This window comes from Dipteris shenzhenensis, chromosome 14, assembly GCF_047967505.1.
Source record: "Dipteris shenzhenensis isolate YYH24624 ecotype China chromosome 14, Dip_SZ_1.0, whole genome shotgun sequence".
NCBI lineage: Eukaryota > Viridiplantae > Streptophyta > Polypodiopsida > Gleicheniales > Dipteridaceae > Dipteris > Dipteris shenzhenensis.
Window position 1 is genome coordinate 46,434,587 of NC_141609.1, and position 15,659 is coordinate 46,450,245.

Genomic DNA, 15,659 nt, shown 5'->3' on the forward strand with positions numbered 1-15,659 from the left:
TACACAAGAACCTACGTCCAAAAAAGAGATAGTAACACAAGAACCTATTAAGGCAAGAATAGAATCTACTTTAAGAGCCACACAAGGACCTTCCTTACTAAGAGATTTGGCATCAAGTTTCATTTCAGCTACACAAGAATCTGTCACACCAACCACAATAGACATAGTGGAATTCACACAAGAACCTTAGTGTGGCATTCTATCCAACTTTGTAGCAGTAAACCCACAAGAATTTACTCCTAAAAATGGAGAATATCCACAAGAACCTGCTACAGTGGATGATACCAAAGACCTTTACAAAATGTTGCTAACATCGAAAGAAAATATTCACCAACAAATGGAACACAACCTAATCACTTCATACAAGGTCATGGGGCAGTCAAAGATACATCAACCCCACTGGTATCCCAAGGTACTACTCCACATATAGAACAACAAGTGGCCCTACACCAATAGCTCCAAGGGATGAGTTTGATTGCAGGGTGAATTTGATGAAGTCAAAATGGGTTTGGATGAGTTTCTTGTGATCCTCAAATCTTTTTTCACTTTCCTTTACTAACCCATCATTAGCTAACTCCAACTCTCCCTCCTCTTTTTATCTCTTCTTATTCTTCTTCTTTTTTATGCTTAACAATAGTACCCAATTAACCATTTGAGCTTTTATAATGTAAAATCAATTTTAGTTTAGAGAAATTTCCTAGAACCAATATGCTCTAAACCTCTTTAGCCATAGTCCTCATTTTAGGAGTTTGTATGGTGTATTTCAGACTCCTCTAAGTTTGATGGCTCAGGTAAATAGAGATTGGGATTAAAGAAACCTCCAAGCAAAGAAATCAATGAAATATAATTCATAAAAATGTATTGCAAAAGAACTCCTATACAGAGAAGCAAGAAAAAAGTCATGCACAACTCCGGATGTTCAAACATGGCATGTCAAAGACATAGTCTAAAGAGAATCCAATAAAAGTCCCACTCAAAGAAAATATGGGACTTAAGGAGGAGCATGATTATACACTAGTGCTTACTCCACTAACACTAACACAACTAGGATTTTACATCAACACCTACTAACACCTTCTTCCTCATTTATGACATCTATTAAGCACCTATAAAATTGTGCCCCATTTCCTAAGAACTCCACATTGGGTCTCTTACCCTTTGAGGGTAGTGGCTTCCCACACCAAAACCATGACTCTCTTGCTTTAATAAAAACCTCCAAAAGAGTTGACTTCTTCTTCTTTTCAAAAGATATCTTATAATTGCGCCTAACGGATATCATTATATACTTCAACTCATCTTTGAATAAAATTTTGGATGCTTCACAGAAGTGTTGCCCACATCAATGGGGTCAAACCTGCACCTTTTAAGGAATCTGTTTCTAGAGAGCATCTACTTCTTTTCATCATCATCCTTGTATCTTCTTTCATAAAGTGCTACTTCACAAACAATGTCAGTCCATCTAAACTCCTCAAATGTTGTAAAGAAGTGTACACATTTTTGGAAAGTCACATCATATAACAATGGATCATCACTTACAAGCCTCTTGAATGACATTGGACATATTCTAGGATGTTTCTAGGACATTTTTTTAAAGAGAAGAGAATTCTTTTCATTTTTAAAACGTTTGGAAACGTTCAAAATGCAAACACCGCATTTTTTAAAACCAGTCAAAGCGTACTGATTGATCGGGAAAATAAGCATGGTAAAACACCACACCGTGCAGTAATGTACAAAAATACCACACGGTGTGGTGCAACACCACATGGTGAAATACCACCGCATGGTGACAACTCTTACCGTCTAGTGTAATATTGTCATACCGACTAGTGTAGCATTACACCGACCAGTAGGTCACATCATACGACGTTGCATGCATGCATTAGATAGAATACACCATAAAAGCACAGTTTGGCCGTCATTTTCATTGATTTCTCCCACTGTTTCCCGTTGTTCCCCGCAATTCCCACAGTTCCCTTTTGGTGAGCTTTTGGCCTTGTTTTTGTTTTCAGTCATCAGGGCCGGGTGATGGCTCGCTTCGACCAGCCGAATGCACCTCGCCCTAGCTGAGAGAGGGAGAAAGAGAGAGAGCAAGCAAGAGAGGAATATGTATTATGTCTATATTTCCTTGCTTGTGTGTGTGTGTGCATATGATTTCTCTCACTTGGGGCTCGCTTTGGCTGGTTGGGTTCATCTCGCCTCGAGTGACATGCTATTAGGTACTCATTAGGTAGGTAAATCTAGTAAGATTTACCTCACTTTGGTCTAGTATCATATATATTCATACATATTGTATATAGCTATCAATAGAGCCAGTTATTGTCCAGATGATAGCTCGCTTCGGCTAGCTGGGATTCATCTCGACGATTACCTTCCTAACCAGATGTGTGATCACACAATCGTTGATCTAGATCATCTTGGTTGATTGAATCATGATTGATGTTATATGTTTTCCAGTTTCATCTTTTATAGCCTATCCTCCTTTGATAGGGTTTCTTGGACCAATTACGGTTGGCCTACATTTTGCATGCACCTCAATCACTTATATGAGCTGTGCTATTGCTTGTAGGGTCCATGCTATAATTATCTATTAGGAATTCATGTTAACATGTGTGCGTAGATTTCAATTTTATTTGTAAAGAAATTGTGTTGCGTATATTCTATGTGTTTGTACTACAATTTGATTTTCGCTTTCATCATACCATAGCAATGATTGTTGTGTTAATTACATAATTTCCTTAGCTTTTATTTTTGTAATGATTGTCGAGTGTTAACGTAATGCATTAAAATTGGCGTGTGAATTACTTAATTGCTTTTGCATTGGTTTTTGTATGTACACATTGTCGTGGTAGCATAGCTGATCGAGTGCTTACGTAATGATTGTTATGTGAATTAGATCTATACCTCTACTTTCCTTGTGGTAGCATAACCGGTCGAGTGCTTACGTAATGATTGTTGTGTGAATTAGATCTATACCTCTACTTTCCTCATGGCAGCTGCCAACCACTCCTTCAAAGAGAGAGAGTGAGAGACTTGGAGAATTGAGTAATACATCAAGCGTGTAGTAATAAATAAAAAAATCTCTTTGTGAAAGAGATTTCCTCCAAGTAGCTAATGCACATGTGTGCACATCCCTGCGAGTCAATGACAATGTCAATGAAGCGCTAGGCAGGAATGCCTCAAAATATGTCGGTGAAGTCCATGGGTAGCTACATGGAGCAATTACATGATGACTCTCAAAATGCAGGAAGGTGAGTCACCAATGTCGAAGTAGAAGCCTCAGGTATCACGACCAATCGGGAAGTCAATCAATGCGAAGTACCGTCAGGCACCGATCAAATAAGCAATGTTGAAGAAGTCACTTGTTGATGTAGAGTGGTCTACATCAAGCTCGATGTAATACACTAATCAGAGAGATCACTGTAGTAGTGGAGTGTGTCAAAGGAAGTCTGCACCAAAGTTTGGAGTAGTCACGTGAAGGAGTCACCGCAATGTAATGTCAAGAGCTCACATCAAGTGACGGGCAGAGAAGATAGAGGCAGCGTGAATAGCAGCTCCAAGAGAATGACGAATAGAATACGGGCACGAACTTGCGGGCAGCAGCTCCAAGAGAATGTCGGGCAGAAGGAGCAAATGGCAGGCTGGAGCAGAGGTCAACGATGAGGAGGATGGACAGCTCCACGTTGAGCTGGTTGCATCATGCTTGGGCTGTCAAATCATTGAGCTCAAGAACAAAATTCGTGCACAGAAACAAATTTTGTCACTTCTTGCAAGGGCTGTAAACTCAGATTACAATGATGTAAAAACAAAATTTGTAGTACTCAAGGTCCTCTACAACTTTGCTGAAGACACAAAGCCGTGATTCTGCTTCTAGCTCCGGATAGAAGCATCACATCGTCCGCAGGTCACTGAAAGATGTAGCTGAAGGAAGAAGAAGAGAGGTGGCAAATCATGGCATGGAGAAGAAAGCTCAAGGAAGGAGGGAAGAGGGTAGCCTTCCAAGGAGGAGGAGTTAGAGTAGCTTCATTGGCCTCCCTCACCTCAACCTCTTGGAAGGGAAAGGGAAAGAGAGAGCAGGGCTAGGAACATGGCTCTGATACCATATGAAGAGATCTAGTAGCTAGCTAGGAACAGAATGGAAATGTGGAAATCATAATGAAAAGCAAAATGGAAAGGAAAATGAAAGAACAAGTGCTAGGCAATGATAACCAAAATACTCACATGTAGATAGCTTGATGTTGACTGATATTAAAAGACTCAAGACAAGTACAACACTATATAGTGTGACACTAGACTATAGAAAGCCATAGTGTATATGGGATAACTCCCAATATGACACGTGGCATATCTAGGACTCACTAGACTATAAAACACACCCTAGACACCTAGTACACTCACTTTTGACTCACTTTGGCTTCATATTCCAACAAGAATCCCATTGCCATTCATAGAAAAAACAAAAAGGAGACTGAGAAAGGGGCAACAAATGTAGACTATCGAATGCCTCCAGCCAATAGTATACCTAGATTGCTAGTGGTTCCTTAGAAAGGATTGACCTGAGAAGTCAAGACGATAAGGCACAAATAGATCTATGCACGAAGTTTACCGACATGTGCTCTACAATGATACACTTCCCACTAGTTGCATTAACAATTCTTGAAGAAGTTGCAGGGAAGTGGAAGAATTTAAGTGTATCAAGTTAAGATAGAGGGTGTGCTAGGTTTCAAGCCAATCATATCTTATGTTGGCAAGAAGTTGAGGCATGATACTGCACATGCACATAAATCGTTGAAGACAGCAGAGCTGGTAATGACCGTAATGCATAGGACCATGTGTCGAGCCATTGGTTACACACACGTTAGCAATCTTTGGTTATGTTAGATATCAATGCTCCACTCTTATGTAACTACGCGGGAACCAGCTAACTCTACTTGTCAACCCCCCATATGAGGAGAAGGCATTTGAGTAGCTCGGTTATCCGGTAGGTCCTGGTTTGGACACCAGATCGTGGCCATGTGTGGCCTGATGGTTGGACGGCTTTAGATAGAGTTGGCACACCGCCAACTACGCTACATGCAAGTATGGGAAGGCATCCCATGACTGACCGCACTGAGGGTAGACAGAGCTTTTCCCAGGGCAGCCCACTCTCGGGTTGCGGGGCCCGTTTGGAGTCCCAAATGATCCCGGATGGCTGTGGGCCGAATGGAAAACCATAGGTTAGTTGCTCTATTTTGCGCACCGGTTCTATCGTGTGGTCGGTGGCCTATTTCGGGACCGACCCCCAGTCGACCGTTTTGGGCAGATTGGGTCGGTCACCATATTGGGCCTAACCAACTACAACTGGTGGCTATATAAGAGCAAGCCCGTGAAGCCCATTTCATCACTGGCTACAGCAACCCTGATTCCTTAGCATCCAGCCTCCGTCCTCTACCGTTTTCATCTCGCCATCGAAGCTTCTTTCACAGGAGTGCACGGTTGGGAGGCAGCGCCATCTATTGTATCAGTTCTACAGTAATCAAATTTTTTATTCTCCATACTATTTGGTTTTCTCTCTTGCGTACGAGATCCTGTTATTTTTTGAGCACAGACGTTGTATTATTTTCTTACATGGTATCAGAGCCTGGACTCTAGCAAGAAGATTTGGTAGTGTGTTTCTGTTTGCGAGCAGATTGTGAGAGATGGCCCAACCCACAAGACTACGAATCCCACCGTTCGGTCAAAGCGAAAAGTTGGACGGCTCTAATTATCCACTTTGGAAGTTCAAGATGAAGACCATCCTAAGCGCATACAAGCTTTGGGACACTGCTACTGGGGTGGACGTGAGGTCGGTTGTGAGACCGGATCCAGCCAATGCAGGACAATAGATAGTACCAACTGCGGATGAGATTCTCGCGTGGATAAGAAGAAATGCAGATGCTCTGTGTTCTATTGTGTGCAGTGTAAGTGATTCCGTCATGGCGTTAATTCAACATGTCACCACAGCGGAGGAGGCATGGACGGTCTTGAAAATCAGTACGAGACCACGAATCAGACGCGGATTCAAAATCTGGAGACTCAACACGCGAATGAAAAACTGTCTGAGTCTGAAGCGGCAAAGTAGTTCATCACTAGGGTGAAGAATCTGCGCGATCAGATGACTGCGATTGGCATCACCATCACCAATGAGAATCTAGCACGAAGGTGCATATGGATTCTCCCACAAAAGTACGACGATCTTGTTATGGCGCTGAATACGCAGAACAGAAATTCACCCCTCAACTTTGAGGATTTCAGTGCGATGCTTCTGGAGGAGGAGATGCGTCAAAAGACGAGGACTGGAGAAGATTCGGCTTTCTGGACCGGATCAAAGAAAGGTAAGGGTAAGGACTCTAGTAACCCATCTTCTTCTGATGATAAAAAGAGAAAGAAGAAGATCAAGTGCTTCTATTGCAACAAGGCAGGGCACAAGCAGAATGAGTGCCGAAAGAAGATTGCAGATGAGAAGAACGGAGTAAGGAAAGAGTCCAGCAACAACGCGCAAGCAGTACCAGTAGAGCTGTTCGTAGCAATTGAGGAGATTTGCACGGAGGCAGTTCATGTACCTGCAGATGAACCTTAGATCATTGACAGTGGTGCATCACACCACATGACCAGTCAGAAGGATTGGTATACCTCTCTACAGCCGGTAGGGAATGACATCCTGGTAGCAGTCGGCAATGATGCAAAAGGTCCAGCAAAAGAAAAAGGTACGATTGCTCTCAAGTCAGATGGAGTTGTAAAACAGTTGTCCGATGTTCTTTATGTGCAGATATCAAGAGGAACTTGCTGTCTGTTTCTGCGATCACGGATCGGGACCTCAAAGTTCAATTCGATAAGAATGGTGCACAGATTCTGGATCTTCAAGGGAAGGTCGTTGGTAAAGGTACACGGCGCAACAACATTTACGAACTCTCAGCTTTCAGTGCTCGAGTGGATGTGAAGAACACTAAGCTGTGGCATGAGAGGTTTGGTCATCTAAACCTTAGTTCTTTGAAGGAGAGGCATAAAAGTGGAATGATTGCAGACCTACCAGAAATTTCAGATCTGCCCGATGTATGTGAAGCTTGCATGATGGGCAAGCAGCATCGGCATCCCTTTCCTAAAGAGGCCAGCAGGGCAAAGGCTCCTCTAGAGCTCGTTCACACGGATCTCTACGGAAAGATGGAGACGGAAGCTTTGGGTGGTTCCTACTGCTTCATGATGCTGATCGACGACTACAGTAGAAGGATATGGATATACTTCCTGAAGACTAAAGACGAGGCTTTTAGTAGGTTCAAGGAATGGAATGTAATGGTCGAGAAAGAAACGGGGAGGAAGGTGAAGAAGTTGAGATCAGACAGAGGTGGAGAGTTCACATCAACTGAATTCGAAAGTTACTGCAAAAGTCACAGAATCAAGAGGCAGAAACCCCCGCCACATACATCACAGCAAAATGTAGCAGAACGCAAGATGCACGTCATCTGCGAAATGGGCCGGAGTATGATGAAAGGGAAAGATTTGCCAAAGACTTTCTGGGCTGAAGCATGTAACACTCTAGTTTACATTCTCAATCGTAGCTACATGAAGGCTGTGAATGGGATGACTCCACTGCAGGCCTTTTCTGGTAAGAAACCTTCAGCTGCACATTTCAGAGTTTTTGGAAGTGACTGTTTTGTGCATGTCCCTGATGCTAACAGGACCAAGTGGGAACCGAAGAGTCGAAAATGTATTTTCTTGGGCTACAGTGAAGAGGCGAAGGGTTACCGTCTCTATAACCTTGTTACCAAGAAGGTAATTGTAAGTCGCGATGTGGTCTTCTCAGAACAGCCGCATCAATTGGAGGAGGATGCTTCCTTCCTAGACAACCAGGACCAGGATATCCATCCAGTACAGCCACCAACAGCAGACCGAACTCCCCCAACGGTGCTTGGGAGGATTCAAGACAAAGAAGAGGAAGAACAACCTGCAGAACCACAACGGCAACGGCCATTCCCGAAGTGGGTAAAGCAGCTTTTGGACAGCAGAGAACCTCCAGCCATTGAGGAGGAACCATCCGAACACCACCAGTCCAAGAGATTAGAGGAGCAAAGAAGGGCGCAGGAACACTTGGTCAACTATGCTTTGATGACAGAAGTGATCCATACTGATGAACCCAAGTGTCTTGAAGAGGCACAGGGCGATGATAGGTGGATGGAGGCTATGCAGTCGGAGTATGGCTCCATAATGAAGAACAACACTTGGGACCTTGTGGATCGACCACCAAAACGCAAGGTAATCAGAACCAAGTGGGTGTACAAGACCAAGAACAAGTCCGATGGCACGTTGGATAAGTACAAGGCTCGGCTTGTGGCAAAAGGATTTGCACAGGTACATGGTTTTGATTATCAAGATACTTTTGCTCCCACAGCTCGACTAACCACAATTTGCAGTGTTTTGGCTTTAGCTGCCTAGGGAAGTTGGCCCGTGTTTCAGATGGATGTGAAATCCGCCTTTCTGAATGGAGATCTCAAGGAAGTATACGTGGAACAACCACTAGGTTTTGAGATCCCATGTTCAGAAGGTAAAGTCTGCAAACTGAAGAAGGCACTTTACGGGCTGAAACAGGCCCCACGAGCGTGGTACCAGCGAATTGATGCCTACTTTCTGCAAAACGGGTTCAGGAGGAGCCCATCTGATGCAAATTTGTATATCTTCAGAGAAGGAGGCAGGTGTATGATCGTGGTCCTTTATGCGGACGACCTTGTCATAACAGGGAACCATGAAGAGAAGATCTCGCAACATTTGCTAGGAAGAGAGTTTGAAATGATAGACCTTGGACTGATGCATTTCTGTTTGGGGATTGAAGTTTGGCAGGAGCCGAAACAGATCTTCGTTTCACACCTGAAGTATGCTGGAGAGATACTGAAGGCATTTGGCATGGCTGAGTGCAAGACAGTTGGTAACCCTATGGAGGTTGACGCAAAGCTCTCAAACGAGGATTCATCACCACTGGTGGACGAAGCGAAGTATAGAAGGCTTGTGGGTAGCTTGATTTACCTATGCAACACACGGTCGGACATCAGTTTTGCGACTGGTGTACTAAGCAGGTTTTCCAATAAGCCCCGGGAGAACCATTGGAGGGCAGGGATGCGGGTGTTGAAATACATCAAAGGCACACTTGATTATGGCATCACCTATACCAAGGGCAACATCTTGACCAGATTCTGTGACTCGGATTGGGCAGGAGACGTGGACAGCAGGAGATCAGTGACAGGTTATTGTTTCTCACTTGGATCTGGAGTTGTGTCATGGGTCAGCAAGAAGCAACCCACAGTTGCACTTTCTTCTACCGAGGCCGAGTACAAATCTGCAAGCTTTGTTTCTTGCGAGGCAGTGTGGTTGAGGAGGATTTTGGGGGACATGGGTGCAGTGCAGAACAAGCCTACGTAGTTATCATGTGACAATCAGAGTTGCATGGCGATTGCAAAGAACCCAGTGTTCCACGCTCGCACAAAACACATTGAGATTCAATATCACTTTGTACGCGAGCTCATCATGGATGGAGAGGTCGACTTGGTGTACTATCCGACTATAGAGAATGCTGCAGACATCTTCACAAAGGCTCTTGGAAGAGACTTGCTGGAGAGGCATCTTCATCGACTTGGCATTGGGCCGAAAAAGTAAGTTCACTTGCGGGCATTTGAGTAGCTCGGTTATCTGGTAGGTCTTGGTTTGGACACCAGATAGGGGCCATGTGTGGCCTGATGGCTGGACAGCTTCAGATAGAGTTGGCACACCACCAACTAGGCTACATGCAAGTGCGGGAAGGCATCCCATGACTGACCGCACTGAGGGTAGACAGAGCTTTTCCCAGGGCAGCCCACTCTCGGGTTGCGGGGCCCGTTTGGAGTCCTAGATGATCCCGGATGGCTGTGGGCCGAACGGCGACCATAGGTCAGTTGCTCTATTTTGCGCATCGGTTCTATCGTGTGGTCGGTGGCCTATTTCGGGACCGACCCCCAGTCGACCGTTTTGGGCGGACTGGGTCAGTCACCATATTGGGCCTAACCGACTACGACTGGTGGCTATATAAGAGCAAGCCCGTGAAGCCCATTTCATCACTGGCTATAGCAACCCTGATTCCTTAGCATCCAGCCTCCGTCCTCTACTGTTTCCAGCTCGCCATCGAAGCTTCTTTCACAGGAGCGCACGGTTGGGAGGCAGCACCATCTATTGTACCAGTTCTACAGTAATCAAATTTTTGATTCTCCATACTATCTGGTTTTCTCTCTTGCGTACGAGATCCTGTTATCTGTTGAGCACAGACGTTGTATTATTTTCTTACAGGTTAATTAGTCCACACTTCAATGAAGGTAGTATTTATGACATGCCCATGAGTCTACCTTCCATGTATCATGATTATCCGAATTGGGCAAGGAGAGGCCCTGGCGTGCCAACTCAATATGTAATATGTTACTATCCTCGTCTAAAATCCAAGGTATGGAGGGACAAGGTCCATATATAATATGCATGGATTTCCTTAAAAAATTTCAAATATGCAAGGGAAAAATATGAAAATTTCATGTCCCCCCTCCCACAAAATATAAGGTATATTGAAAAATATGCAAGATTTTAAGATTTGTGCATATTTTTCATAATATGGGAGGCCCAAGGGAAGGGGGGGGGGGGGTCTTTTGGATGAGGGGGGGTAAAACAAAAAATACACTAAAATATGAAAATCCATCTCCTTTCAAATTAATGTAACTTTTTCATATGTTACAAATTTCAAGGTGTAAAGACATGTTTGAAGCTCTTTTAGTGTAGAATACAACCACGTTGATTTGAACAATTTCTTCTCATGGCAAATTGTTAAATTCATCTCATACTCAAGATTTTGATAGATTTTCTTACTCAAGGGAGTTGGCGCCCCAGGCTAAAACTGTGCTATGATATGTTGCAAGTACGCAAATTGATTGTCTTGTACATGTTGTCATTGAAATAAAATCTTCGTCATAACAAACAACAATGTTTCTCTGCTCATATATAGAGAAAACATTTAAAATATTCTACACTTAAATTAGAAATTCTATAAATAACACTCAAATAACATCACAATCTTCCTCTACTCAACTCTCCGCATCAAACGCATGAGAAATAGTGCTTAAATGTCTTTCTCAAAAGACATAATTTTCCTTAAACAATCATTCAAATCATGCATGCACATACAACAACTCCTAGATACACATGCATCTTTCATGCACATCTCGCATTACGTGAATAGCCTTGTAGCCAGCATCACAATAACGCCTAAAACAAGCGAACTAAAACCTTCGTATGAAGCATATGACCTAACCCCAAAGGTTCCAATGCGCAGAGGGAAAAACCTGCATCATTTCAACACTGGAGATCTTAATATGAATAACCAATAAGCTATGGAGGCTAAAATGTTCTCATATTAGAAAGCACACATAATAGCAAACCGACAGATCAACACAACATAACTATTATTTGCCTAAATTGACTGTCTATTCGCATTTGTATTCACACATGCAAGGTCGTGGACCCTCCAAACATAGACAACGGATGCACTTAGTACATCTTCAATCCGAATAAGGAGAAACCAGGGAGATTCAAAAAGAGCGAAACTGAGTCCACGCCTTCAACATCCGCTATTATCACGTCGGAATCGACAAAGGGAGAGTAGCAGAGAGGAAAATAAACTACTTGCCTTCCCCTTCCATCATGAGAATGTTAGAGTAAGCAGAGGTCTTTATCTCCTAGGTATCCCGTATCTTCTACAGGCAAGCCAATACAGATATGCAAAAATAAAGAAAACTATGAGAAATAGGAAATAGTACTTTTGAATCACAGAGTTGAAAGAAAACGTGTAGAAAAGGGGGTAAGGGTAGATCTAGAGAAATGGGGATAGACTAGCAAAAGGGGAGAGATAGCAGAGTGACTTTGAGGCAAGTTGAAGAGGCAGCACCATCGCACGAGAGGAGGGAGAGAATAGGGGGGGAGACAGTGGGACAATGCATTAGGGTATAGTAACATTACATACCCTACACTAACCCTAAAGACTAACTAACTACATCAGTTAGCACTAACCACATTAATCAAAAACACACACGAACACAAAGTAACACATACTAACACACATTTAGTACACTCAATAACGTAGTCAACAAGACTTTCCCAAGAGGAAAACTCTCAAACCATTCCGTCAAGGTCGCTACTCGCTGTTTTTACTACAGAATATTTACCCGATGCAATTTTACCGACAGAATGTTCACCTGAGGCTTTTCTGACCTATAGAATGTCCACCTACTCATAGCTGACCTTGACAGAAGGGAAGGTGCATCGGTTGGCATAGCGCCAATCGCTTGTATGCCTCCCGATGCACCTTCCCTACCCCATAGGCCCCTTGGAGGTCTTCAAAAGAGGCCATAAAATTTAGTCGTGCCATCTTCCGAGAGTGGAGGGACGAAAATTCTATTGAACGTAACAGCATGTCTTCTACAACATGCAACGTAGCATCCACAATGCACACCGACTTCCCGGCATGCGAGACGCGTAACGCATTTGAACGGAGCCTCTAGAGGCACTCCGCTAGCTAACTACTGCCACTCTCCGCAGTGCTTTATCGGGAAGATCCATCTATGTGGCGACAATGTGTGAATGCGCCAGTTTCAGAGCTGCTCTTCCAACAGAAATTGCTTCGCTGCCTTCTGTGTATTATCTGAGATAAAGCTTCATATCTGCTGTTCCAAAGCTTGCGCAGAAATTCCTAGCTCGAATAAATAGAAGCTGCGAATTGAACTTAAATTATGGTTCCCCAGGGGGAATTCTGTGAATTACTTGGAGCTGAATAGCGTATTAGGCTTTGATTAACCATGTCTGTTCCTTCACTTCGAACCTGCCCAAAATCCTACTTTGGACGGAATATGAATTCCGCGCTGTGGGTTCTCGCTTCTTTGGTGCACGTGATTGCAAGTTTACAAACGTCTGCCCGTACGAGGACTTACATCGTGCATACTGCCCATTCCGAAATGCCTGCCGTCTTTGAGAGTCCCAGGAGTTGGTATATGTCCACCTTGGCGTCTTTACGCAATCCTCAATCCGGCCAATTTGATCCAAAAAACCTCATATACACTTACGAGGTCGTTTCTCACGGATTCGCTGCCAGGCTGACAGAAGAGCAAGCCGTATCTCTTGGGAACGTTCCTGGATTCTTGGCAATCATTCCCGATTTGCTCTTTCGATTGCAGACTACGTACACACCTGAGTTTATCGGATTGGACAGCGCTGCCGGACCATGGTCCGATACCAACTACGGCGAAGATGTGATCATAGGCGTGCTCGACACAGGGATATGGCCGGAAAGCGCAAGCTTCAGCGATGAAGGGTTGGGGGAGGTGCCGAGGCGGTGGAAAGGAGAATGCGTAGGGGGGAAGGATTTCGATCCGTCACTGTGCAACAGGAAGCTGATAGGGGCGCGGCATTTCTTCAGTGGCGAGTTGGGATCGGACCTCGAGGAGCACATGTCGCCGAGGGACGTGCAAGGGCACGGGACGCACACAAGCTCGACGGCGGCGGGAGCGAGGGTGAGGAATGCGAGCTTTTACGGGTATGCGGAAGGGACAGCGAGGGGGATATGCAGGCGAGCGAGGGTGGCAATGTACAAGGTGTGCTGGGCGAGCGTGGGGGGGTGTATGGGGGCGGATATACTGGCAGCGATGGAGAAAGCGGTGGAGGACGGCGTAGATGTGGTGTCGATATCGCTTGGAGGGAACGGAGGGGCGGAATTGTATGAAGATCCGGTGGCGGTGGGAGCGTTCGGAGCGATGGCGAGGGGGGTGGTAGTATCAACAGCGGCGGGGAACGGAGGTCCGCAGGCCGGAACGGTGCTGAATACGGCGCCATGGGTACTTACGGTGGGAGCGAGCACGGTGGACAGGGAGTTTCCGGCGGCGGTGCAGCTGGGGGACGGGGCGGAGCTGGGAGGTTCGTCGCTGTACTTAGGAGCGCGGAAGGCGGCGCCGCTAATTTACGCCGGAGACGCCCAGTCCGACGACGGAGACGCCGCTCGGATGGCAGATTCGCCCGCAGCCGGCCTCTGCGATCTCGGCTCCCTCGACCCAATCAAAGTGGAGGGCAAGATTGTGCTTTGCGACCTCATCCCCGGCGGCGCTAGCGCCGCCGCCTCTGCCGTGGGGGCGGCTGGTGGTTCCGGCATCATTGTCGTCGAACCTTCCCGCCTCGGCCTTGACCTCGTTGCTTTCAGCTTCATTCTTCCCGGAATCTCCGTCACCTCCGTCGCCGGAAAGCAAATCGCCGCCTATGCCGCCCACTCCTCCGCCCCTTCCGCCGCCCTCTCCTTCAACGGAACCGCCTTCCACTGTCGCCGTGCACCGCAGGTCGCCGGCTTCTCCTCCCGTGGGCCAAGCCAAAGCACCCCCCACATTCTCAAGCCCGATTTGGTAGCTCCTGGGCTTAACATCCTCGCCGCTTGGAGCGGCGCCGCCGCCCCCACCCCTGACCCCGCCGATCTCCGTCGACCGCCGTTCAATATCCGCTCAGGCACCTCCATGGCTTGCCCCCACGCCGCTGGCGTCGCAGGGCTCCTCCGGTCCGCCCACCCTCAATGGAGCTCCTCCGCCATCAAATCGGCACTCATCACAACCTCCCTCCCCACTGACCGCCTCGGCCTCCCCATCCTCGACGATGACTCCGCCTCCCCCGCCTCCCCCTTTGCCTTCGGTTCCGGCCAAATCAACCCCGACGCCGCCCTCGACCCCGGCCTCGTCTACGACCTCGCAGTCCAAGACTACGTCGATTTCCTCTGTAGCCTCGGCTACTCCCATCGCCACCTCCAGATCTTCAGCAATCGCTCCTGCCACAGCAACTACTCCTTTCCCAGCCAGCTTAACTATCCGTCTCTCTCTGTCCTTTTGTCACCCGCCCATCCAAACAAGAGCAGCAGCGTTGGTCAAAGCGCTTCTTTTTCACAACATCCTTCCCACTCTATCACCCTCAAAAGAACAGTCACCAACGTGGGAAAGGCGCACTCCGTCTACAAAGCCAACGTGACAGCGCCGGCAGGCACCACAGTGAAGGTTGTGCCTAAGGAGTTGTCCTTCAATGCGACAGGCGAGAAGATGAGCTTCCATGTGACCATTACGGCTAAGAAAAGTGGAAAACCTCTAGAGGACTCAGTCCAGGAAAGCGCATTCGGCTCTCTGACGTGGATTGACACGGACAAATCTCACAATGTGCGTAGCCCATTGGTGGTCATATGGCAATCGTCTATCTAGCGAAGACGACCTGCCCCTTGTAGCTTGCAAGGAGTCTGACTGTTGTTTAACTTTCGGCGACCATGTCACCCATATTAAAATTATTGTACTTAGAACGTTTGACATGTGAAGGATTTGGGGGATTTCCTCATGGCCATTCTTCAAAGAAAGAATTTTCAAATCTCTCTTTTTACCCCCGTTTTGTGGGGCACGTCACTTGGGAGCTTCTAGGTGTCAAGTTTGCAAGGGTTTTGATATGTCTTGAAGAAGCCATTCCGATTGATATCGTATGGTTTCCCTTGGTAGCAAGTGTCCCAACAATGGCGGGACAATGCACAATTTGCGTTGTTTAACATTCAACGAAGCTCACAAGGACTTCTAGGGGTTTTTTAA

The 15,659-nt window shown here is 46.0% G+C and overlaps 1 pseudogene; it reads left to right on the forward strand.

The window, feature by feature from the left end:
• The first annotated feature begins 13,022 nt into the window (after nt 1-13,022).
• On the forward strand, nt 13,023-15,287 carry LOC147894721 (subtilisin-like protease SBT1.8 pseudogene; annotated as a pseudogene).
• The last annotated feature ends 372 nt before the right edge of the window (nt 15,288-15,659 follow it).